Raw genomic sequence first — 27530 nt, 5'->3', positions numbered from 1 at the left:
TTCTATGGAGATTGTGTCCAGAGATTTATATTCCTACTTGTATCCCAGGTCCTTTTTGACATGCATGTAATTGAAGTTGACAAATTGCTTTCATCTCCCTTATGTCAGAAACTGAGAAAAGGATAGATAAACTTATCTTGAAACAATTCATCATTAGATGGAATGTACAAAATAGTTCATGCATCATTTATATGTGTCCAATTTTTATATGATGAAAATGTTATTATGTAATACCAAAAACACTCAAAATAATGAAATCTTTTTAACAAGGTATAGTTATAATATTTATAAAATATCAACAATATAACACTGTATCAATAATTACCTTTAAGGGGCCGTTCATAAAGTATGTCACGCTCCAGGTGGGGGGAGGGTGTGTAAGAAAGTGTGACAGTTTGTGACATGGAGGAGGGGGGGGTCAGGCCATGTGTGATGTCACACATTAATATTTCTAATTTATTTATTATTTCTTTAGTAGAATTTAAAAATAATTTTCTAAAAATTTGTGAAACATTTGAATTTAAGTTTTATGTCAAAATAAGACAAATTGCGTATCTACTGAATGTGTTGTTCGAATTTTTAAAAGTGACAACTGTTGACAATTAACTATTCTAGTATTAAAGTCATTTTAATAATGTGAAAGTTCTTTTAAGTGAAATTTTAATAAGGTTTAATAGTGAATTGTGTTTTAGATTAAATTTGAAATATGTATTAATTAAAAACAAAATATGTTCGAAAGTGTGAGTTTGTGACGTACTTTAGGGGGGGGGTCCAAGATTTTGTGACAGTTTGTGACGGGGGAGAGGGGGGGTAAAAATGGTAAAAAAGCGTGACATACTTTATGGACAGCCCCTTTATTGTAGTCTGTATTGTTTTGAATTTATGTTACTAACAGTGATAATTATGGTATGACTGGTGGTTTCAGATCACACATCCTCATGTCTGTCAAACTTGTAGATTACGCAAGGAAATTCTGTCACAATCAATTCATATTGCTTAAGCACAAGCAAATAAGCCTCACTCTGGGAAAACAGGGTTTAAAAAATGTTTGTTAAGTGTCATCTCAGATTAGCCTGTGCAGTCTTCACAGGCTAATCAGGTATGACAGTTTTTGCCTTATCCCTTACTCTCATAGTATCCGCCCTCCTCATTGTATCATGCCTTTGATGAAAACCCCTCAAGAAGTGCTGGACAGTAAATGTTTTTCCATTTTAAGAAGTTTTAATTTATTTGCTGTTTATTAATGACTATTACAACGATCTTCGAATGATTTCCAGTTTTCATTTGAAAGTTGGTCATGTTTATTCCAGGCCGATTATGATTACTCAAATGTCATAATTGTGATAAGTTTGTTTGTGGTTTATTAGTTTGTTTATCAAATGTTGTAATTAAGCCGCTTATTTGTGAATTATTTTTTTTTAAAAGAAACATGAACTAGAGTTTCATTTTTCGATTAAGAAGCTATTTATAGAAAAAGAACATGCGCATAGTAACAAACCTTAGCAACCATTCAAAAGGGCAGATATTATTACTAGCTTAGTCTCGCCAGTATTTTGGCAAAACATTACTGATTTCGATGCAGTTTTTGTTATGTCCAAGAATACTTTTTAAACTGTAAAGTGATGTATTAAACATGGATGTTTTTTAATCTTTTCTCTAAAAATATTTAGATCTTTTCATTAAGAGAGCCAATACTACTGATACACATGCTGACTGGATTTTTGCAAAGAACAGACTCCCTTTCTACAAAAAATACCATAAAAGCTGAAAAGTGTTGTCCCGCATTAGCCTGTGCAGACTGCACAGGCTACTCTGGGATGACACTTTATGCACATTCATAAAACCCAGTCTTATCTGAGCAAGGCTTAATTCACTGCCGAAAAGAAAATGATGAGACTGCAGCATCTTTCAAACCAGCTCCTGTGTATTGTATTATGAACAAGAAATATCTTTAAAAAAGATATACGGCGTAAATAGTTTAATGAATGAGATCAAGGATAGCGAATGTCTTTTTCTGTGCAGTTCTTAGCTGCATCACACGCAGTACGGGATGTTACGGGGAGTTTTCGCGGCTTATTTTACATTATAACATATTGCTGGTCATAAACCTATAGATACAAAACAGAAAACCAAAAGAAGAATGGAAGTGAAATTTAAACATATGAGTCAACCGGCCACACGAGAACAAACCTGTTTTAGTGGTCTGTCGGGCATTGCTATTTGATTCGATTATTAACAGTATCGAGAATCATCGTGCTCATGCTTGAAGTTATATTATGGGCATTTTGCACTGTTAATTGAGCTGAAAAGAATTAACAGGTCAAAATAGTTAGTTAAAATGTGGTTACTGATCAATTATCTGCAACTCACCTTGCTACCAGTTGTTTATAAAAATATATTTTATATTCGATATTCTTACGTGACCCACCCAGTCCTGTAAGCCGAAATGATCCGTAAAACAATATTGTGTCTTTGTGTCGTATGAACAAATCTGCACTAAAACTAAATTTAGGTTCAACTCGTAAACGCATGATCAGTTGTCAAACGAAAGTACGGTTAATATTCAAATGCATTATTTTTCTCTTTCTGGTATATTGTTTTAGTATGTTGATGCTGCATTAATTACTATAAGTGTATATGAAGTAGAAACATCAAAAATAATCAACGGTTGCGATAGACACCTATAAACTGTTACATGCTCATAATATCACTTTAGTACATTAGGCAATATGGTGGAATAATTATTGTTAAATTTATTTAAAATAATATTTATCATTGTATTGTTGAAAACACATTAAGAATCTATTATTGACATACCATAATTATATTGCTGAATATCTTCTTTTAACATATTTCTGGTCTAAAGAAAATTCCAGGTCACCTAGTTCACGGATAGCGTCTTTATTATATAACGATTATTTTACTGACCGCGAACTCCGGTGATGACCTGTATATAAACTCTGAATGTCCGCGACTTGACCCGAAACCTCGCGGGTTGAAATGCAATTCTTTAAAGTGAGGCCTCGCTTCCACTGCTCTTTATACTTTTACATGTTAACATGTTGACAGGAATATGGAAGTAAGTACTAAATATGAGAACATAGCCTTTTAAGTATAAACGCTTTTGCGCTGGTAATACTCTGAAAATAAAAGGTGTACGCACAAACTGTATTGATGTCGAGAATTGAGTGTAAAACTGTTCTATCTATTAAGCCTTTTCATTAGAGATAAAATTGTTTCATACAGTAAAACAGTGTTACAAAGACGCGGATATGTTTCCAATGTTCTGGTGGCATACTCAAATCAGCCAATGGAATAAATGAAGTGTATTCATTCGTACCTAGCCGCGGGAAATTTTATTTGAATTTTATTGGACACTTACAAAGGTCAAGTCAGGGTGAAAAGCTGGCTTATGCAGCTTACGCCGAAAAAAAGAAAAATAATAAAAAATATAATTCATGGAAATTCTCAATAAACTGATCAATAATTCAACACCCAGGAACTCGTTTCAACATGTGAGCTCAATACAACTACACATTTTGTGGATGTTTTAATCTTACCTAAAATGATTGCAGAACACTGAGGAATCATAAAAGGCAGTTTGATTCCCAATTACCAGGTAACATGCTGGGATGTATCATACATGTTCATTTATAATATTATGAATATCATTGATTAATGGAAATAAACATTTCTGTTTAATCATTCAGAAAGTTCCATTTATAAGCTTTGGGGATGGATTCGGAACCAATTTGTATGCAATGTATCAGAAATGCCAGCTAATGTTTAGAATAAATGGTTGTCAGTCAGGCTAGCTTGGATGTTTGCAGAGTTTGATTTGATTATCAATTTAAAAACATACCTTAGAACAGTCTGGTAGAAATCTTGATTGAACAAATGCAAAAGAAACCACAACAGGTTTGTTTATTAATTTATTTTATATGTCTTTAAGGTGCTATAACAACAAGAAATTAATAAATAGAACATGAATTGATTTCCCTGTGGGAAATGTGTGTTTTTATGTGGAAGAACAATAAAATGTTAAATCTTTGACGGTGTGCATCTCCTAAGGATGGTGCAGGCATATGGGTGATGATAACTTTGTCTCATTGGCTTTTAACATGAAACAATCTACAGGACCTGAGGCTTATAAGCTGTAACTTAATTAAAAACATATCAAATAAACACCAAGCATTTGAAGGTAGAATAAAACAAGTTTTGAATGTATTGTCTTAATGTGACCAAATTGTATTTAAAAAAACATATACTTGTTCTGAATATTAACTGTACATATTGTTGTCACTGAGAACTATTTGTGAATATTCATTATTACATCTTATTTAACACATTGTTCTTTGAATATTATGTATACAAACTTCTTTTCTTACATGAATCATCTAGGAAAAATAATGAATAATCTAAAATTAAAACATAATTGATTGTGTCAGTACCTAATATTTCATAGTTTTCTTAAAATATTCTATGCTTTGCCAGTTGTATTGTGATATATCCCATCCCTTTTAGAAACCCACAATACTTTGGTTTGAAATCTCTGTTTTCTCCAGATTTTTTCTTCCATTATAGCTGACAATCTTGTAGAACATTTTTATTGTTTTTCATTTTATGGGTGTCAGAAGCAAGGTTGTGATGCGACTCCGTTTAGTGATGGTGCTTGACAAATATGAGCCAGCATCTTGGAAAACCCTGGGCTTAACCCATTCAAGCCTAGTGGACTCTCCCATCCTTCTAAATTGGATCTTTATTTCCAAAATTAGGGATGTCTAGTATATTTATTTCTATATTTAGAATATTTCTTACAGAAATTCTTTTAAGCAAACAGCGCAGACCCTGATGAGACGCTGCATCATGCTGGGTCTACGCTGTTTGCCAATGCCTTTTTTCTAGACACTAGGCATAAATGGGTTAATGTGAGTCTCAGATTAGCCTGTTAAGTCCAGGCCAGGTTGCCATGGCGTAGTGGATATGGGGTCCACCTAGTGACCAGGGAGGTCATGGGTTCCATCCCCACTGTGGGAGGGTTCTTTAGATCTCCCCCATAGACACCAAATACTGGTTCTAGTCCCAGGAAATGGACTCGATAGCGTTTCAAATAAGCGTTTAAGGCTTTCTATGCAATTGAGCTAAAATAAATAGTTTTAAACTCGGTCCGTCTTGTTTCTAATGATTTCAGATCACTTTGTCGGTCGGTTGGTCGGTCGGTCTGTCGGTCTGTCCCGAAATTTAATCAGGTCAAGGTCACACTTGGAGTTCAAAGGTCAAATGCTTGTCCGGGCCATAACTTTATCATTTTTTGTGAGATTTTAAAAATCATTTGGCAAATTTGTTCACCATCATTGGACGGTGTGTCGTGCAAAAGACTTACGTCGATATCTCCAAGGTCAAGGTCACACTTTGAGTTCAAAGATAAAAAATGGCCATAAATGAGCTTGTCCGGGCAATAACTATGTCATGTATTGTGAGATATTAAAATCATTTGGCACATTTGATCACCATCATTGGACGGTGTGTCGCGCGAAAGAATTACGTTGATATATTCAAGGTCAAGGTCATACTTTAAGTTCAAAGGTCAAAAATGGCCATAAATGAGCTTGTCTGGGCCATAACTATGTTGTTCATTGGGAGATTTTACAATTATTTGGCACATTTGTTCACCATCATTGGCCGGTGTGTCGCGCGAAAGAATTACATCGATATCTCCAAGGTCAAGGTCACACTTTAAGTTCTAAGGTCAAAATGGCCATAAATGAGCTTGTCCGGGCCATAACTATGTCATTCATTGTGAGATTTTAAAATCATTTTGCACATTTGTTCACCATCATTGTACGGTGTGTCGCGCGAAAGAATTACGTCGATATCTCCAAGGTCAAGGTCACACTGTGAGTTTAAAGGTCAAAAATGGCCGTAAATGATCTTGTCGGGGCCATAACTATGTCATTCATTGTGAGATTTTAAAATTACGTGGTACATTTGTTCACAATCATTGGACAATGTGTCATGGGAAAGAATTATGTCGATATCTTCAAGGTCAAGGTCACACCTGGAGTTCAAAAGTGAAAAATGACCATAAATGAGCTTGTCCGGGCCATAACTATGTCATTAATTGTGAGATTATACAATGACTCTGTACATTAGTTTTGTTCACGGTCATATGACGGCGTGTCATGCGAAAGAATTGAAGAGTTCAAAGGTAAAAAATGCCATAAATAATAATTGCATAATAATTCTTAAAAATCGCCATTTAGATTCTCTTGTTTTGTGAAGACAGCATGCAAAATAGTCTGTGTCAATGCGGCATGTGGGGGTATACGTCACGTCTGTGACAAAGCTCTAGTTGTATTTCAAATGCTTGTCCATTTGAAAGTTAGATACTAGAAACACATTGACAGAAATGTCTGCATACATGCCATATGTCCCAATTTTAGCGGGACATTCCTGCTTTTGGGCTGTTTGATCTGCTGGGATGATTTCTCCTGGCATTCTTAGAAACTCATGCTTAAATTTACTTTACAACTCCCTATGCAAGCGCTGTTAGGCTAAAACTTTGCGTATCCCTTTTATTCATTATTGCCCCCGAATGGCCCCTATTACCAACAATAAATCATTTACCATATACTTTCGCTTATAAGACGCATTTTTAAGACTCAAAGTAGTAAGTTACAGTGGGGGTCTAGTCTTATAAGCAAGATACTGGTGAAAATAAACTATATTTCTCAAAAAATCAAGTTTACTGGGCTTACGCTGGTCAAATTGGACACTTGTCAGTTGTTTTGAATCACCGCGGCAGCCATTTGCATTTTCTCTAAAGTCTGTGATTCGTCAATTCATGCATAAAAACCAAATCGTATCGATAACTGTATACATACCGCTTTTCTAATGCTCACATTTATCCGATAATCCAATATAATTACAACATCACTAACGAAAAAATAATCTTAAACATTTATGACGATAAATATGTTTAAGAATTTCATAAACACAGCCTGTGCCTACGCCATTTTTTAGAAGTGTAAAGAGTACTGTGCGTTATGGGACACAGCTTTCATTGGATGAGCGAATTTAAATTTAGATTGAATTCAATACGATCATGTACAAAAAACTGTTTTATTGCGTCATACGCAGTATGTAAAAAACATGCTTCCCGGGGACTTTCTGATAACAGGTAAAAATGAAAGTGAATATCTGTTATCAGTTACACTGCGTTAGCATTTTAAAATAAATCGTCTGTATTATATGATAGGGAATACATGTAATAAACACTGACTCGCGAGTTTTTCATACCTTTATTGACATTACACAACAGATTAACACCAATAAGCTGTCGAAGGTCGTTTAACCTCTAAGCGATTAAAATCGGTCAAACGGACGGATGAAGCAATGAAGCTGTGATCCTTGCATCCTTGTACCAGATTTCCGAATTTCAGATTTCCTGTTTGCGAAGTCATTTTTTTATAGCATAATTCTACTTTTTGGTAGTCAACAACAATGAGTGAAAGGAAGGAGTATTTAAGCTCATACGCCTGTTGTAAACAACAACAACAAAATTTTCGATCTTTTTTCTGATTTCAAAATTACTTGCAATATTTATCCTTTACAAAATATAAAATTCTTGAAGAAAAATTGATGATTTTCTTCAACCGTCTGCTGTTTTTCGGCCAATGAAATTGGCAAAATTTGACCGCGTTTTATATGCGGGTCAGTCTCAAATCCACCAATTATAAAGTCCGAAGTCGGGGTGCGTCTTATAAGCGAGGGTGTCATATAGGGCTGTCACGATTCACCGGTATACCGGTATATCGCGGTGCATGTTGTGAAAAAAATCGCACCGCGGTACGGCGTTGCCGCACCGGTTTTTTTAATATTATTATATTAGCACAGATATAAATACATTACATAATTATTTTGATATAGATATCGTTTTGAAAAATGTAGAAGCGGTTCAAAAGGGCTAAATAAATAATCCGTTAATATCCAGGTCAAGCAAGCGCTTCCACTTGTAGATGTTTAAATTTCACGTTTAAAATACGGCGATGTATGGGTCCGTACCTTTTTTGGAATTAGGGACAGATTTCCTTTGCAAATAAGTTCATAAATATCCAAAAGATGTTTATTCTATTTCTTATTTTCTTTCTTTAGTATATCGATCGTTCAAAGCATGGCACTTCCGAATCATGTTATCTTAAGATTCTGAATAAGTCGAGGAAGAGTCAGAACGCTACGGATTTTCAATTCTGGGCCTGCTGACTCCGCATTTTGAACATGCCCTTGAAGCGTTCGATTTACACCGATCGTAGTCACAGCTATTGTAAACAACATGGCGGACATTTTAGAAAAAGACACGAACAATAACAATGACTACTTCTATCAAGTTTATTACAGTTTCTTTTACAGTTTCTAGTCATTCTATGATACCAGTGTTTTCTGATTATTGAGTTTAATAAAGTTTGTAAAACTTGTTATTCTGCTGTTTTCTTCACAGATACATATTCTGTAAAATATCGCGGTACGTACCGCGATACAGTGTTGCCGTACCACGATATACCGCGGTACGCTCACGGCGTATTGTGACAGCCCTACCAAGCGAAAGTATACGATACCAGCAATTTATGTGCAAATTTGGGATTTTATCAGCATTCACATGATGGTTTTTTTTATGCCCCCCTTTGAAGAAGAGGGGGTATATTGCTTTGCTAATGTCGGTCTGTCGGTCGGTCGGTCGGTCTGTCGGTCGGTCCGTCCACCAGGTGGTTGTCAGACGATAACTCAAGAACGCTTGGGCCTAGGATCATGAAACTTCATAGGTACATTGATCATGACTCGCAGATGACCCCTATTGATTTTGAGGTCACTAGGTCAAAGGTCATGGTCACGGTGACCAGAAATAGTAAAATGGTTTTTGAATGATAACTCAAGAACACATACGCCTAGGATCATGAAACTTCATGGGTAGATTGATCATGACTTGCAGATGACGCCTATTGATTTTGAGGTCACTAGGTCAAAGGTCAAGGTCACGGTGACCCGAAATAGTAAAATGGTTTCCGGATGATAACTCAAGAACACATACGCCTAGGATCATGAAACTTCATGGGTAGATTGATCATGACTCGCAGATGACCCCTATTGATTTTGAGGTCACTAGGTCAAAGGTCACGGTGACCCGTAGTAGTAAAATGGTTTTCGGATGATAACTCAAGAATGCATACGCCTAGGATCATGAAACTTCATGGGTAGATTGATCATGACTTGCAGATTACCCCTATTGATTTTGAGGTCACAAGGTCAAAGGTCAAGGTCACGGTGACCAGAAATAGTAAAATGATTTTCGGATGATAACTCAAGAACGCTTTTGCCTAGGATCATGACACTTCATAGGTACATTGATCGTGACTTGCAGATGACCTCTATTGATTTTCAGGTCACTAGGTCAAAGGTCAAGGTCACAGTGACAAAAATCGTATTCACACAATGGCTGCCACTACAACGGACAGCCCATATGGGGGGCATGCATGTTTTACAAACAGCCCCTGTTTAAAAGGGGTCGCTAATTGCTATTGATAGATAATTTTGATTTTGATTTAATATTGATTTACTACCTGAGATTTAAATCTGCATGTTTAATAAAGAAAACTGTGATTTTTTTATAACATACAAAGTGAATGCAGACATTTAGAACACGCTGATTTTTCACTTTTTACTTTCATTTTTTTCTGTTTTTTTTAGAAAATATTTAGTACATATTGCATCAATCTAAATATGATTTATTTGACAACTTCTATGTACAGTGCTTGATGCACGCACATCAATGCTTTACACAATTTACAAATGTTCAATATGAATGCCCCTGCCCCAATTGGACGTCAAATAGAGGGATACCCGACATTTCACTAAATTAAGTCACATCCATGGTGCACCTGTGGTTTTACTTCTGGAAAATGGAAAAAGGTTTGTGGTCGTGAAATTCTTAAACACATTTATTATCAATATTTTGGTCAGACATTAATTCGTTAGTAATATACTAAATACACATGTACTGACTAAAGTAAATGTTAAATGAACAATCGTTCGAGTTTCCTGGCGGAAGAGTCCCGCTGTTAGGTCAAGTGTCCCAATAATTTGTATGTAATGTCTTGATTTAGACCTGCAAAATGAAGGCATTTACCAGTGTATGACCAGATCTCTTAATTCATGCCATATTGTTTTCTACAGCATATGCAGTTCAAATGCTCAAATCACACTGAATGTAGCACTAGTATAAACAATTCATGTTTTTATTCCCAACTTTTGATTAGTATTGTCATTCAAAATAAGTGTGTTATCAGTTAGTGGATTCCCATAACATCAGAAAGCAATGTGATTAGAGATAAGAAGATTTTAACAAAAATAAAAATCATAGAAGTGAATAATCCAACATGCCAATGAACATGTATTTATGGATTAAACAACAAAAATGTAATGATTATGCAATATTAAAATAGGTAATAAATAGAAATATTTCATAACGATTCATAACTTTATAAAACCTTACATAAACCCAGGCCCTAAAGTCTACTTTTACACGCAGTCAACAGTTCTTCTTTTTAGAGAGTATGTTATTGGAAATGACCTCAAGTGATAAATGTGTTGGGTCTCTGAGATATTTTTATTCCACAGGGTACAAATCTCTTCAGCACCAGTAAGTCTCATCCCAGACATAGTTGTCCCCCTTGAGGCTGTTACTTCCTCAAGATTGTCTGATATCCTCTCATATTCCATGTGTGATCAGAACGAACTGACATTTCAAGGCTTTCAGATAATTCAGGAAAAAGAAATCATTCTCTTATTGGGAAAAATCCATAGCTTGTAATCAGGGTACAATTATTGACTTGGATGTCGATGGATGTCCTTGCTTTATGTTTTATTGTACTTTTAATCTTATTGGAAAGGTGATCATTTATTAAAGTGAAAAATGGATTTTCTTTCAGACCTTTGGTTTTGTCCAGTCCAAAAGCATTGCATTTTTTTGTACTATAGGGAGATGATGATGATAGAAGAATAAGAATACAGACTGAGAGTTGGTTGCTCACTGGTCAGCTCATGCATGTGCTTGATATATCTGAACACATCAATTGAAATGAAAAGCCAATTTTTAGGAATATAAGAAAATAGAGCTTGTGTGTATTAATTTAAATATGATATGAATTGCAGTATTTTAAATAGAGGATATTTGTTGGATTCGGTGGATTGTCGATTTTAATTCACGAGTGATCATATAAAATTATATTTTCACGAGTGGGGCAGCCACGAGTGAAAATATATTTTTTCTATGATCACGAGTGAATTAAAATCGATATTCCATCGCATCCAACAAATTTTCTTTTTATTTTATGCCATTTTTTCACCGTTTATATACATTGTTTAAGAATCACACTAAAGAATTTCGCTGGGATAATGACGTCATTTTGTCAATAAAATGACGTCATTTCACAGTAAACAATGAAAATTATCAATAATTTTCACTGATAATTTTCACTGTTTAAAACAGTGAAATTATCAGTTTTAATTCACTGATATTTCTCTATAAACCACAGGAAAGCATAAAATAAATATATATATTCTAACTGTTTTATCGGTAAATGCATAATTCTTGCACTAGTAATACTGAAAAGTTGTTGTGTTTGCGTTGGTGCTCTGCAAGAGTGTATTGGAGAGACAGTCTGTGATGCTAGGCTGTTATCAATAGAGGTAATCAACAATCAGGACATACAGTAATAAGAGATTTAGGTGTACAGAATAATGTGCTTTAAAAATTTATTAAATTATCAGATTTTACATTAAATAATAAATGAGTGCGGCATGGTGACATTGATTGGGTAAATCTTGGAGGATCTTGCTTGTCAGCTATTTTATGGAACATCATGGAATAAACTCACAAGAAGAAAACAATAAATTGCTAAACTGCATTGCTGAATGTAGTTTGCATTTAGAATTTGATTTTTTTAATGGATTATGCTTTGATGGAATTGTTTTAGTTGGTGTGTATGAATGTGCCTTTTATTTGAGTAATGCTAAAGATGTTGTATGAAACCGAAATTAGTTTCAGTTAAGTTACTTTAAGACAGTCCATCAATGAGAGATACAACAGTGTAATTAAACTTCCTCATCTAAATTGCTAAATAATTGGCAGGTGGTTAACACAAAATAACATTTCCAACTTAAGGAGTGCCTAATTTAGACAGGTAAGTTACAAAACGTGCATTATCTTTGCAATTTAGTACAGTGACTATATTGTATGAGTAAAATACATGTTTTAATTAACTGCGAACGTGCAATTATGTTTGTATGATTACACAGGTGTAACTTTATTGTATTGTAGATTCTTTTATTGGATAATATTACATGAAGTTGTTAGTTTTAGGAATCTGACTTATTATTATGCCCCTGAATCAAATTATCGGCGGTGTATTGTTTTGGCCTGGCTGTCTGTCATTGTATGTGTCTGTCTGTCATTGTATGTGTCTGTCTGTCCCAAAACTTTTACCTTGGTCATAACTTTTGCAATATTGATGATAGTAACTTGATATTTGGCATGCATGTGTATCTCATGGAGCTGCACATTTTGAGTGGTGAAAGGTCAAGGTCATCCTTCAAGGTCAAAGGTCAAGTATATGGCTTCAAAGCGGCGCAGTAGGGTGCATTGTGTTTCACAAACACAGCTCTTGTTGTGTTCATAATTGATAAAGCAATAAATATGTTATTACTTTATTATTGTTTAGAAATCGGTGGTGTTAAATTATAATATTTGCATGAATGAAGTTATTTGGAATCAATTATACAAATGTTCAATTTCCGTTTGATGTGGATGTATAATCAATACAAATAATTAATTCTACTTCATCTTGATAGCAGCTTCACTTGGATTCAGGAGGCAAGGATGAAATGGGTGGATTTAATGATAATGTTTTAACAAAAGTCTGAAATATTAAGAAAATGAAATGCTGACTATTCCAGCTCCCTTAAAGAAATGTTTAATGAAGTGCACTAGATTTAACTGCTTTAATAGCTAGGGGCCCTTTTTACTGTGTGCACACCTCCAGAAACTTAATGAAGGTTGATCTCACCATATATTTGCTTCCAATTGGCTTTCAAAACAGATTGTTAGTGTCATAAATAAGGGGCCTTGCCAAAGAAATAGACAGCTCACCTTTCACAAATGGGTTGAAGTTTAGCCATTGGAGAGAGTGATATAAAACATTAATTGCCAAGTGAAGTGACCCTGATGGTCAGTTAAATTTTATGAGTCACTGGGTGGACTTTAGGTGTGCTATTTATTGCTTTGACTAGATAGCACATATATGAAAGAAAAAGTGTCTGTGCTTTCAGAGTGCTGTTTGGAATCCAAGCAATTGGTTAATAGTTGTATATTGAAAGGGAAATTAGGATTAAAACTGTTTTGAGACTTAAATTAATGTGTAAGTTGTGATTAATGATATTTACTGCTTAAAAAAAAAATGTTAGTTTATTATATTAAATATAAATACTATTATATGAAGTACCACTTCTTAGTGAACTAATGTATTAAATGTCTTACTTATGTATGTACTTTGAAGCAATTACAAACTAGTATGCTTTATTATCCATTGCCAATTTAAGGGATATAAAATTGGTGTTGTCAGTCCGTCAGGTTGTCCATCCGTCCATCTGGCACACACAATTTATTTTGTGGGGGATATCAATTCAACATATTTGCTTGTTGAATAAATACTTACAGGATGCTTTGTGATTTTCCTTGAGACATGGAATACAATATAACTGTAAAACTATACTAATTAACAATTCTGAGTTTCCAACCTGAGCATAAAATGTTCATGAAATAGTCAAATGTACTGTTCTCATAATAATTTCACAACCATGGTTCAAATTGTGATTAAAATAAGTTTTGCAATATCATTATTTAACGATAAACAAAAGTTGAGCTAGCGTCCTTGTTTTATTTACAGCCAAACTCTAATGTTGCTTATTGACAACTACTCAAAATAATTTATGGAGTGTTTTTACGCAAAGTAAATAGTTATTTTTATGCCCCCAAAGAAGGGCATATAGTAATCCCACTTGTCTGTCCATCTGTCAGTCTGTCCGTCACACCTTTTTGAAAATTGCTCATAACTTCTAAGTCGCTTCAGATGTAATCTTTATATTTGGTATGCATGTGTATATGGACAATGCCTTTCCATACGCACACACATTTTTACCCCTTTCACCTTGACCTTGAACTTAGGGTCCACGTTTGGTTTCAAAATTTGCGTTTAAGTTTCGAAAATTGCTCATAACTTCTATGTCGCTTCAGATGTAACCTTCATATCTGGTATGCATGTGTATATGGACAAGGCCTTTCCATACGCACACAAATTTTGACCGCTTTCACCTTGACCTTGAACTTAGGGTCCGCGTTAATGTTTCGAAATCTGAGTTTAGGTTTCGAAAATTGCTCATAACTTCTATGTAACTTCAAATGTAACCTTCATATTTGGTATGCATGTGTATATGGACAAGGCCTTTCCATACGCACACAAATTTTGACCCCTTTCACCTTGACCTTGAACTTAGGGTCGGCATTTAGGTTTCGAAATCTGCGTTTAGGTTTAGAAAATTGCTCATAACTGCTATGTCGCTTCAGACGTAACCTTCATATTTGGTATGCATGTGTATACTGGACAAGGCCTTTCCATAGGCACACAAATTTTGACCCCTTTGACGTTGACCTTGAACTTAGGGTCGGCATTTAGGTTTCAAAATCTGCGTTTGGCTTTCGAAAATTGCTCATCATAAACTTCTATGTCGCTTCAGATTTAACCTTCATATTTGGTATGCATGTGTATATGGACAAGGCCTTTCGGTACGCACACAGATTTTTACCCCTTTCACCTTGACCTTGAACTTAGGTTCTGCGTTTAGGTTTCAAAATCTGCGTTTAGGTTTTGAAAATTGCTCATAACTTCTATGTCACTTCAGATGTAACCTTCATATTTGGTATGTATGTGTATATGGACAAAGCCTTTTCATACGCACACAAATGTTTACCCCTTTGACCTTGACCTTGAACTTAGGGTCCGCGTTTAGGTTTCAAAGTCTGCGTATAGGTTTCGAAAAATGCTCTTAACTTATATGCCGCTTCACATGTAACCTTCATATTTGGTATGCATGTTTTCATGGACAAGGCCTTTCCATACCCACACACATTTTGACCCCTTTCACCTTGACCTTGAACTTAGGGTCCACGTTTAGGTTTCAAAATCTGCGTTTAGGTTTCGAAAAATGCTCATAACTTCTATGTTGCTTCAGATGTATGTAACCTTCATATTTGGTATGCATGTGTATATGGACAAGGTCTTTCCATAAGCACATAAATTTTTACCCCTTTCACCTTGACTTTCAACTTAGAGTCCACGTTTAGGTTTCGAAATCTGGGTTTAGGTTTTAATTTTTTTTCTGTTATTTAACTGTCTTACATAACTATCAAAGTGTTTTTCAGGGCATATGTCATCCCATTGATACAGCTTTTGTTTTTTTTAAAGATTATTATGCCCCCCTTCGAAGAAGAGGGGTATATTGCTTTGCTCATGTCGGTCGGTCGGTCCGTCCGTCCGTCCGTCCACCAGGGGGTTGTCATAGGATAACTCAAGAACGCTTGGGCCTAGGATCATGAAACTTCATTGGTACATTGATCATGACTCGCAGATGACCCCTATTGATTTTGAGTTCACTAGGTCAAAGGTCAAGGTCATGGTGACTCGAAATAGTAAAATGGTTTTTGAATGATAACTCGAGAATGCATACGCGACCAACAGGGCACACTCTGAACAATATTACTGAAGCAACTGGTCTGTAATCCTAAATCTATAATTATCAGTCCAATGAAACATCATCCTTTTAGTAAAATACAGTGGATAAGTAAAAATATTATCATAATATGAGATTTTTTTGTATATTTTTTATATTCAATATTGTGTTAATGTTTAATTTTGTTGATTAATATAAATATAAGCAGGACAGGGGAGGTAATACACTCTTATATACAGGAGAAACAAATGCAATTAGTTTAAATTTATTGTTACAGCATTTGCCTCCCTTGTAATATATTAAAATTTTGTCAAAAGTAAGTCTAACTGCATTTTTGTAATGCATACTACTACTACTACTAGTACTACTACTACTACTACTACTACTACTACTACTACTACTACTACTACTACTACTACTACTACTACTACTGCTGCTGCTGCTGCTGCTACTGCTGCTGCTATTACTACTACTACTACTACTACTACTACTACTACTACTACTACTACTACTACTACTACTACTACTACTACTACTACTACTACTACACTACTACTACTGCTACTACTACTACTACTACTACTACTTCTACTACTACTACTACTACTACTACTACTACTACTACTACACCACCAAACACCCACCCACCGAACCCACCCCACCCAACCCCACCCAACCCCACCCAACCCCACCCACCCACCCACCAACCACCACCACCACCACCACCGTTCACAGTGACAAAAAACGTATTCACACAATGGCTGCTACTACAATGTATAGCCCATACAGGGGGGCATGCATGTTTTACAAACAGCCCTTGTTAATGTAAATAAACGATACACATATCATTATCAATCTATCTCTATAATACTGTATAATATAGATTGTATAATCCATGCATTTCTAGATTGACATGGAGATCTAGAAGTATTATTCTTAACACTAAGAATACAGAAAAGTTCCTTCAATTTGTTGAATTAGAATTCTAGAAAAATTACTCAGGTTATACTACAATGATTCCTTTTCAGATGAATTCGAGAAATAGTTATTTGTGTTAGACATAATAATGATGTTTTTGATTGTTTTATTTTTAAGAATGTTTTGGGAGGTAAAGTTGGAGGTCAATCGTATGTTTATCAACTAGATTCTTGATATTCAATACAAAAATAAAACTATGTTCCTGTTTCAATATTCATATAGGTAAGATTGAAACATATGTTTGAAACTAAAATCAGTTCAAAACAAAGATATGATTAAAATAAATAACATCAATTGCATATATCCCACTCACTGACATTAAAATGAAGAATTTTGCTGATATTCAGTTGTAAGACTGGCATAATTATTAAAATACAATCTATGGTCATTATAGTCATAAATATCAACATAATTGTAGTAATAATCATTTTATCACCGTCATAATTATTCATAATAGGTATCCTTATTATCTCAAAGGTTGAAAATTAAATTCATCATCATTATCATAATCATTAAAGTCATCATTTTGTTTTGATGCCCCTGAAGGAGGGCATACAGTGATCTGTCCGTCCGTATGTCTGTCTGTCACACTTTGCGTTTAGGTTTTGAAAAATGATTATAACTTCTATGTCGCTTCAGATGTAACATTCATATTTGGTATGCATGTGTATATGGACAAGGTCCTTTCCATATGCACACAAATTTTGACCCCTTTGATCTTGACTTTGAACTTTGGGTCCACGTTTAGGTTTCGAAAAATGCGTTTAGGTTTCGAAAAATGCTCATAACTTCTATCAAAGCCTTTATCGGGGGCATATGTCATCCTATGGAGACAGCTCTTGTTCAAATTCACCATCATCATCAATGATTATGATATCAGTATCATCATTATTCAATTATCAGTATCAATATCCAAATGGCTAAAATTATTATTATCATCATATTCATATTTATCCATCATCATTAAAAAGTGTTTCTTGAAATGTCCACATAGTTCTTGATTCATTCTTTAAGCATTCTAGAATCTATATTTTACAAGCGTCCATTAGACATTTCTTGAATATTCTACTTTTTTTACATAAATGGGTCATGAAGAATTCTCGGATTCTTCTATAAACTTTCACAAGGCATTATTTTTTAGAAGAGACGTCATAACAAACTCAAATTAAACTCAAAGTATTTATAATAAATATAACTTATAAATTATTTTTGTATAGATTTTTGTTGTTTATACACAATTTTATTGCCCCAGTGTTACAGATGGCATAATATAGCAGTCGCACTGTCCTTTTGTCTGTCCATTGGGTCTGTCCATCAGCCTCAGGCATTCTTTTTCCCTTATTGTTTTGTAAACACTCCAGCCCATTTATTTGTATTTAAGTATGGGCCTTCAGGATTTGAACAATTTTTCTCTAAAATTACAATTAAAAATAAGGTAAATATCTGAAAGTAATGAGGGAAAAAAGGCCAGAAAATGGTTATAATAGAGAAATTGTCCACGTCCAAGTCCCGTAACTTTATCAAAGATCTATGGACTGTAACTTCATCATGATGTTGTCAATTGAGATATAGCTGCTATGCCGCTTCAAAGTGCTTCAGAGGGGCTTTGTGTTCCAGAAACACATCTCTTGTTATTTGTTATTTGATGGGACTGTGCACTGATTTTTGTATATTTTTTAATGCCATTAAATAATATGACTTACAAAACTCTTATGTATGGAATATGTGTAGTTTTAAATTATTCTAATAACAAGGAATAGATATTATAATTCACTTGGCCTGTCTCGGGCTATGATCCCTATACCTCTTGAAGCAAAAAGCTATATATAATGCGCTACCACAACACTAAGCAGGAGCAGGCTTTTCAATCTGCATGGTAGTTTAACCCTTTCAGTGCGGGAACCGAATTTTAAAGGCCTTTGCAAACAGTTTGGATCCAGATGAGACGCCACAAAACGTGGCGTCTCATCAGGATCCAAAGTGTTTGCTATTCTGATAGTATTCTTTGAAAAAAAAAAGAAGAAAATGCTAATTTTAGAAATTCTGCAGACGACATTTTAGCAGACGACAAATTTCCCAGCATGCAAAGGGTTAAATGTTATATTGGCATACATGCCATAATTTTTAAGGTCCAAAGCGGGACATTCCATAAAAAATTGTCGGGACATTTGACCAAAAAGCAGGACACCTAAAACGATCTATCATTCCACCTTTACTATAGTCAGTATAGTACTAACAAAAACCCTTGATACTTTTATTCAAGACATAAAACATCTGATATGAAGCATGAAATCTAAAACATAACAATAACAGTTTTATTAAATAAGACAATAGCAAACAACGAAGATAATATTCATCTTTTTAAGAGTACAAAATGTAGAACATTACGACAACAATACTCATTATATTAATTTCAATGGCAAACATTAACGCAGGGGAGGCTATCCAGTTGACTAAAAGTACGGGTTACAGTACACTATCTACCGAACAGTTACATCAGTTACACACGGCCGTACACATTTCCGAGGTAGGGTTTTGGTGGAAGCAAACCGTCTTTGTGTTCATTTTAACTCGCAACAACGCCTCAACCGTTTTATGGCCCAGATTTTCTCTTTCTTCTTTCTGATTTTTTTTCAGTGCGCTGAAACAGCGTTCTGGATCGGCGTTTGAATGCCAGATTGACAGCGCTGCAAACGCAAGTGAAGAGAGTTGCTGGAATGTTCTCTAATGTTAATAATCATATTTTGTTTTCTTCTTATATACACAGATTAAACAGAATTGTGAATTGTCAGGCGCTGTATTGGGGTTGTGTCAAACTGCCATGAATAACAACACGTTGTTTTTATTACAATAACACAAGACAAGATGGGTACCACTTTTACTGTTTGTGTCGATGTTTTTTTAAGTATGTATCCATGTGCAGTTTGTTACTTGTCAATTGTCGCGGCTTAATTGGAGTAGGGTTAAACTGTCATGCATAGCACCTCGTTGTTTTTAGCTTAATTGGAGTAGGGTCAAACTGTCATGCATAGCACCTCGTTTTTTTTTTATTACAATTACACCCAATTACACTAGACAGGATGGGTATCACTTATTGGACTGTATGTTGCGATTTTGGTATATTGCACATTCGGATTATCCCGCTATATTGGAACTCAACATTGAATGTAAAAGACTCATTAATGACGTAGAGTTAATTTTACAAAACAATTGTTTTGTAAACCGTTTCAAACAAATACAAAAATAAACACATATTCAACATTTATTTCATTATAATACAACTATCGAAAGCAATAAGCGACCACTATCTTGAAGACCACCATGGTGTGAATGCCTGATGAAATCAATAATTAGCCGATAAAGCGCTGATAAGGTGTCATAAACAACACTGGTACACACGATAAGTAGAATCGGATTGTTAATTGGGGGCAATAAAGGGATTAGCGGTGGTAAGTGTTAGCGAAACAGAGCTTGAATAGCCAATTTTATTGGGAACCTATAGACCTTACATCGTTTTTTACGAATGTCGGGACAAATCGTCTCATGGCGGGACGGCGGGACAAAGGGCCCAAAAGCGGGACTGTCCCGCCGAGATCGGGACGTATGGCATGTATGTATATTGGTGTGGATGTTTTTGTCAAAGTTCGGCCGAAGAGCATTACAAAAGATGATTATTTTTTCAAGTTTAATTGATGATTTTCAATTTAAATAACAAACACATTCTTTAGGGAATTTTATGACAGTTTTGAATATTGTCATTTGGCCAAACTGTGCTCAAGTACTTTTAACAAGACATTTTTTTGGGCTTAACAGAAAATATCAACAGCTCAACTTTATTTTCTTTTACTTTTAACAAACCTTAACTGAAGTTATACATGACAAGTTCCTTTAGTAGATGATATTTGTCATGAATAAGTTTCAATTATTTAAAGAGGACCAGTGTTCTATTTACGGCAGCTTAACAACTTTGATACAATCACCAAAGCAGTGGAATTGATTTATCCAATAAAAAATTCTCTAGCCGAATTCCAACTTACTTCTTTAGCAAGTTCTATTTTTCCCTACTCCTTGTTACAAATGTCTGGAATCTTATATAAACCTTCAGCAAGTCAACCATATAATAATCTTGTTTTGCTTGACAATATGGTCCATGCTCTGTGAAAAAGAGGTTAAATGCGTGTGGGTAAAGTGTTATCAGATATTAGCAAGTCTGCACAGGCTAATCTTGGATGACCCTTTCTGCCTAAACTTGATTTTTGCTAGGGAGAGACATCCTTGAATCAAAAAATATCATAAAAGCGGAAAGTATCGTCACTGATTAGCCTGTGTGGACTGCACATCCATCGAATCCAACAAATTTTCTTTTTATTTTATGCTTTTTTTCACCGTTTATTTACATTGTTAAAGAGTTTAACTGGAGAATTTCGTTGGAATAATGATGTCATTTCATCGAAAACTGTTTAAAACAGTGAAATATCAATTTTAAGTCACAGATAATTCCATATAAACTACTGAAAAGCATAAAATAAAACATGATAATTTCAACAAATGTCCAGTTATTGTTGTTCATTGTAAAATTATCAGAAGTACAACATCTGCACTGTAAATAAGCCTACAGAACTTGTAAAAGCATCTCTTTCATGCTGGATTTGTTCACTCCAGTGCCGTTCTTGATTATATATTGATCTCTGTAGTATTTCCAATATCAGGACTTTAACCAATCAATTACTGCTTAATAGCCCTCCTGTAAGTTTGGTGGTGTCCCAGGAAGGAACACACTCATGATGTCTAAATGAGAGCCTTGATCAATTAATTTCCGCTCTAGAAGTCACTTATTTAGTAAATGACATTTATGGTTTCTATAAATAACCAGAGCTTCAGTGATCATTGGAATTATTTTGTATTGTTTCTTTATTTGTTTTGTTTGACTTTCTATTTAAGTTTTTAAGAAGACTGAGGGCCTATTAAGACTTGCAAGGCACCATAACTCAAACATAGTTGACAGGTCAGCAGAAAGTTAAAGGAAATAATAAGTTGTGCTTCTATAGCAGAAGAGCCCTATGGGTCTATAGACTTGCAGAGATCTCATCTAATACAAATCATATTCCTGCCTGTTTCTGACAGGGACAGCATTTCATGTGAACATTTTATATAGAAGCATTCCAAGATATTCCATTCATAAGTTTAATGATGTTGATAAAATAGTCATCGGTCTTTCAGAAGAAATTAAATGTGCTTATGTATAAATTAATTCAGTTTCAATTTACACAACTGTACCAAAATGCTGTTTAGAACATGTCTCTCATGAGAACACTGCCCAAGATTCTTCTAACTACTAAAATCTATTACCCTTTCCTAAGAACATTCCAAGCACATTACACCTTCTAGTTTAATTCAGCTAATTACCACCAAAGGGTTACCAATATAATCTGCCAGAAGACAAAAGCCCAATTATCCTGGATTCCCCAAGTTAGAAAAAAAAACACAACAGAACTTCTCTTTATCAAGAGTACAACGATATATATCAAAGCAATAGCTCACAGTTTCTGTGACATTTATTGTAATTTCCTGACACAAGTCTCAGTAAATACCAACATTTCAAGTCATAAAATTAAATTTAGTGGTGAAATTAATCCTACAGCTTGCAAGGTTTGATGAAAAGTAAGGTTCAAATTTCTGCTGATTGAAAGATTAATTCTTTGTGTGTAACAACCGGTTATAGTTTGAAAACTGGCCCAGAACGATATACCGGTTATAGCAGAACGATATACCGGTTATAGTTTGAAAACTGGCCCAGAACGATATACCGGTTATAGTTTGAAAACTGGCCCAGAACGATATACCGGTTATAGTTTGTAAACTGGCCCAGAATGATATACCTGTTATAGTTTGAAAACTGGCCCAGAACGATATACCGGTTATAGTTTGAAAACTGGCCCAGAACGATATACCGGTTATAGTTTGAAAACTGGCCCAGAACGATATATTGGTTATAGTTTGAAAACTGGCCCAGAACGATATACCGGTTATAGTTTGAAAACTGGCCCAGAACGATATACCGGTTATAGTTTGAAAACTGGCCCAGAACGATATACTGGTTATAGTTTGAAAACTTTATTTATGTTATACTTTTTCTTGAAATAACAAGTTAAAAGCAGGGATCATATTTTTTTCGGTTTTGTCCGTCCTAGACCGATTGGGGTCATGAAAGACCGATTGAAAATCCCAAACAGATTCTGTTTGCTATTAAAATTCCCATGTCATGAAATCGATTACACAGTGTACATGCTCACACACCCTAATGACATTCTTATCTCGATTAGGTGTGATAAACCATTCGCTGCAGTCTCTAAACCGGTCAGGACCGGTTTATTGCACGTCAGACCAAGAATCAAAAACTTGTGAACAGCGGATTAAAGACGCATCCGAAAAGACGCGTCTGAATGCACGCGCTGTACTTAACAAAACATGCCGATACATTTTCCACCAGCGTAATAATCCGGTAATATAATTATGAATGAAAGTCGCGGATCTGATCGACAGAACAGCCGAAAGTTATTTTTCACTTCACATAAAATAGAACACAAGAAAAATAATATACTTTGAATAAATCTTTCGTAAAACCGTGTAAGAATCGAAATAATTCGTGTACTTTATACTTTGTTGTTGAATAACTCACGACCGGAAAATTAGATGCGTGTTTTCAAATGCTTCGCTTTCGTGATTAAATCCCTACGCATCTAAACTATCGGACGTGGGTTATTTGACAACAAATTATTTCTAAATTATTTGGTTTGTTTTTGTCAGTAGCCAACCTACGCACAGACATTTGTTTGGTTCAGTGCATGTTTGTAAGATATTATCGAGTCGACAACAATTTAAAACATTGGTATAGACTTACACAGATTAATAATATTGACAACGATGAAAAAAGTCTGATAAAACAGAACACGAAACAACAATGAAATACCAAATTATAAAACCAGTTGAGAAAACTCGTTCCGTTTAAAAAACTGCCAAATGGAATTTTACTTGTACATGTATTATACCACCTTCATGAATGACAAAATCAATGGTATATATTTTAACGTAATTTGTCATGATTTCGGATACACATTTTCGGATACTTTTCCTCATTTATATCCGGACCGATTGATGTTGCGGGAAAATATGATTCCTGGTTAAAAGTATGTTCTTTCTGTAATAAATTACCATTACCAGATTTCAATTCCCTACCAATTAGACAAGCAGATAGATATTGAGATACTTGGGTGTCAAGAGAATAATTTTTATCTTATATTATTTTAACTTGTTCACAGATTGTGGCATGTTTTGAAGTTTGTCATTCAATGCTTTAAATTGATAAATTTGAACATCGAAACTTTAGATCTCCAGTGTATAACAAAAAAAACATGAAAGAAAAAAGAGTTATCTTCCCATGGGCTCAAACCATTTAGGCTAGCACCTAAACCATGTGGCCATCCAAGCTACTATACATGATATGTATTTTATACTTATTATAAGCAATTCACAAATTGTCACTAAATATAACATTAACAACACAACTCTCTAAATAGTATAATGGTTCAAGACTTTATAATTTCATCAATTTTAATTTGCCAATGAAATGTATTATTAAAGGGATCTTTTCACGCTTTGGTAAATTGACAAAATTGAAAAAAGTTGTTTCAGATTCGCAAATTTTCGTGTTAGTTATGATATTTGTGAGGAAACAGTAATACTGAACATTTACCATGCTTTAATATAGCCATTATATGCATCTTTTGACGATTATAAAACCTAAAAATTATAAAGCGTTGCAACGCGAAACGATTGAATAATTTGGAGAGTTCTGTTTTTGTCGTTAAATTTTGTATAACTACGAAGATTGCTTATATAAGGTATAAAATACGTAACGTATGTGTATTCGGCGGAATAGCTCAGTAGGCTAAAGCGTTTTTACTTCAGGACTCTGGCAGGACTCCAGGGGTTACTGGTTCGAAACCTGCTCCGGGCAATGTTCTTTTCCTTTTTTTTATTTTATTCTTGATTTTTACTGGAGCTTTTACGATCCAATGTTTACATTTATCAATATAAAGCATTTAATGAATAAGTTAAAAAATGCCAAAATCTGTGAAAAGGCCCCTTTAATATGAATCTCCCTCATTTGTGTTATTTCGCTTACTGATATAGATCGTCCATTTACTTTTTAGTCCCCAGGTTACCAGTGAAACCGGAGAGGGACTTATGGTTTGCGCTGTGTGTGTCTGTCAGTCTGTCATTCTGTCAGTCTGTCACACTTTTCTGGATCCTGCGATAACTTTAAAAGTTCATCATATTTTTTCATGAAACTTGAAACGTGAATAGATGAAAATATGGAGATTATGCATGTCAGTTCATTTTGTTCCTACGTCATGAATTCTGGTTGCTATGGCATCAAATAAACTACCAATATTGCTGAAAATGGTGGATATAGCATAGGTAGGGGACTTTTATTGCTTGGCAATAATCTTGTTGAATATGTGACAAAAAGTTGGAAAATTATCATTTTGAAAAACTGTGAAAAAGTCCCTTTAATCTTTCATTATAAACACTGGTAGTCCTTTCTGGAAACATTCCTGGAAAATCATGAATTCTTTGTGCATGCTTAACAGAAAAGTTTGTCTATGAATTTGATTCTAAATACAGATAGTTTAGGTATGCAAAAGATTGTGCTATAAATAGTCAAACATTGCCATGGTGCAATCTATCAGATGAGTTGTGTTCCCCCCCCCCCCCCTCCCATTTCTATCAAGAGGTGTGGTTTGGCCAGTGAACAAAGGTAGAAGTTTTTCAGAGCTTTGTTAAGAAACACTCATTTTAATTGGACAGGTGCCTATATAATCCCTTTTATCAATGTGTTCTACAAGGCATGCATTCTGGGCATAGTTGCTAGATGCTGGATTTCTGGTTGGTGATTGATCTTTCTGAAGTTGCATTTTTATCACACAATAACTTCTGTACATTGTGTGTTTTAAGTAATAGAGATAAATTGTCAGGGTGTGGCACATATTACCTTGGGCTAGGCTGTCAGTGGCAGTGATAAGCCTCATTCGGATGTGCTGAATTAAAGGGACTGTCAACCACAAATGACGAAAAAAGAAAAGTTCTAAGATATCTTATTTTTAAAAATTGTTAGTTTATATTGATTAAAATATCACGACTGGTATATTACATTACTTGAAAAAAGGTCATATTTTCAGTATATTTGGTAATAAAATTTCGAGATGTGAAATCGAAAGTACATCACGAAAATAGGTGACATAACGATTTACACACTATAAATAACGCAAGTAGATTGATCATTTTATATATAAAATATATACAATTCACTACGCATGCACAATTCGCATTCCTGGGTTTACCACGTGACGATGATAATCTATCTACTAGCGTTATTTATATTTAACTGGTAGTTACCTGGTAGACATACCCAGTAAAATTTATTACCGAATATACTGAAAATATGAAAACTTAAGAACTTTTTTCAAGTCATCTAATATACCAGTCGTGATTTTTTTAATCAATATAAACTAATTATTCTATATCCAATAAATTCATCCAATCGGCATGTACCACGTGACCGTCCAATATATTCCAGTATTGGATCCAAAAAGTCTGTATTTTTCCATATTGGACAGTTGAGTACAATTAGTGCACTAAGCAATTGTTTTATAACGATAAAAGCCGTGACAGAGAAAAAGTATCCGAATGTTCTATAATCGACTCACCAAGGGGCGCTTGTTTTGAAAATAGCATAGATGCAATTAAAGCATTTTAAAATCAAAATTTAAATGAAACAAAGAGCTGAAGAAAAGGATATAGAATAAAAAGCTTATTAGACGTTTAAACTGTACAATACGTGATATATTTGGACTCGCACACAGTTTGAAGTCATATTGGACTCGCCTAACGGCTCGTCCAATATGACGTCAAACTGTGTGCTAGTCCAATTATATCTCCGTATTGTACAGTGAAACGTCTAATAACCTATAATAATTGTAACACAAGAAATATCTTTAAAAAAGATATACGGCGTTGATTGTGGTCGATGTTTATGAACGATCAAAAGTTATCTCTATGAGATAAAAAGTAGCGGATACCTTTTTTCTGCGCAGTTCTTAGCTACATCATAAGCAAATCAATTACGGGGTGTTGCGCCAGATTTCGTGGCTTATTTTGCTTTATGTGATATTATTACTCAAATATCTATATTTACAAAATAGAAAAACACAAGAAACATGAAAATAAACGAGTGCATATAGGTCAGCCGGCAATACTCGAATCTTATTTAATTGCATAATTATAGTATAGCGAATTATTGTGCTCATGCTTAATAAACTGGTTTAAATGGATAAATATTTCTAATTAATTTTATCAAAATTGGTCCTTATCATGCAAATGTTGAAACCATATTAAAAATCGATGATTGACATACCACAATAATATCGCCGAATATCTTTATTTAGTATCTTTCTGATCAAAACAGACTTCAAGTGCAAAGTTTACGAGACGGTGTTTATATAAAGTTTTCTGTAACTGACTGCAAACTGACCTTGATACCTTGCGGATTGGAATGCAATGCATTACAGTCACTACGTTATTGTCAGTAAGACTGGTGTAACACAATGATCGCAACCCCTTCTGCGAACTCCGGTGATGAACTGTATATAAAC

General features: G+C 34.6%; 1 protein-coding gene across 4 annotated transcripts in view; it reads left to right on the top strand.

Moving 5' to 3' along the window:
* The window catches only part of LOC127866429 (pro-neuregulin-1, membrane-bound isoform-like), a 118591-nt gene that overhangs the window by 40193 nt on the left and 50868 nt on the right, over positions 1 to 27530 (top strand). Inside the window, exon 1 of one of the 4 annotated variants that reach the window (XM_052406948.1) lies at positions 12100 to 12236. The exons of the other annotated variants lie outside the window; for them this stretch is intronic. The gene's annotated coding sequence lies outside the window, so the exon portion shown is untranslated. Of the gene's footprint in view, positions 1 to 12099; positions 12237 to 27530 lie in introns of those variants that run through there. 4 annotated transcript variants of the gene reach the window in all.

This window comes from Dreissena polymorpha, chromosome 2 (genome assembly GCF_020536995.1).
Source record: "Dreissena polymorpha isolate Duluth1 chromosome 2, UMN_Dpol_1.0, whole genome shotgun sequence".
Lineage (NCBI taxonomy): Eukaryota > Metazoa > Mollusca > Bivalvia > Myida > Dreissenidae > Dreissena > Dreissena polymorpha.
Note: the sequence above shows the minus strand (reverse complement) of the source record. Positions and strands in the feature narration are given on the sequence as shown.